Below are 1,057 nucleotides of genomic sequence, written 5' to 3'. Positions count from 1 at the left end.
ACATGGCTCACTAATCATGAGAAAAACAGACATTAAAACATCATCTAAATGGCCAGTTGTTGGGACCATTTGGAGTTCTGGCCTCCAGCTGCTCTTTTCTGCTAGTGATCTTTAATTTCCTTCTGATTTGAGTTACTAAAGTCTGTGTCAAACTTGTTTACCAGCTCTGCTTCACAAGCATGTTTTGCCTTGACTTTGAGGATCAGAGGATAAGGTTTTCACCTGTTGGCCCACTTGACAGTTGGTATATAAGCCTCCATGGTGCTATTGAATAAAGGGCTTCTTACCAGTGGAAAAAAAATTTTTTTTCTTAGCTACAGAGTTGTGAAGACAATGAACATATTATCTAGTGTAGGCACTTTGGGTTACAAAATAGGACTCCCCCCTGCAGGCCCAGTCAGATTCTACTTCATGACACCAATATTTGGCCAAGATGACACCACGTTGAGGGTTTCACTTCACAAGGAGGGCCGTACTTTCTCCCTCTAAGAGAAGAATTTGTATAATTTGTACAACTTAAAAGGAGTAGGAAAAAAAAGGAGTAGGACTTCAGAGCAGCCAAACAAAGCTCAGCTAATCTTCTCCAAAAGCTGCTACAATAGATGTGTCAAACATTTAAGTCCCCCCTTGTAAAATTTTATTAGAAGCAATTTTCTCTGCCTTTAAATTTCTTTGAAAATATTTTTAATGACTGCTTGGTGTTCTGAAATATATACTGCAATTTATCTGACCTTGTCCCTAGTAGTACAAACTATATTTTAAAGTTCTTTGTGTCAAGATTGGTAAGATAAGGTTCAGTGGAAAATGCTTGCTGCTCCAAGTCTGACAACCTAAGTTTGATCCCTGGATCCCACATGGTGGAAAGAACTAATTATACAAGTTATCCTTTGACCTTTGCAGGTGTAGCATGATAGGTGTACCATGGCACATGCACACCCCCACACGAACGTCATAAATTTAAAGTTATTTTGATTTGTGTCTATACTTATAGCATCCAAACTTCTGGGCATTTCCCTAAAGTAGTTTTCTGAAAATGGAATTTAAAGCATACTACTCT

This window comes from Microtus oregoni, unplaced genomic scaffold (assembly GCF_018167655.1).
Source record: "Microtus oregoni isolate MIOR12 unplaced genomic scaffold, Mior012 000173F_ref0000288, whole genome shotgun sequence".
NCBI lineage: Eukaryota > Metazoa > Chordata > Mammalia > Rodentia > Cricetidae > Microtus > Microtus oregoni.
This window is presented reverse-complemented; position numbering follows the sequence as displayed.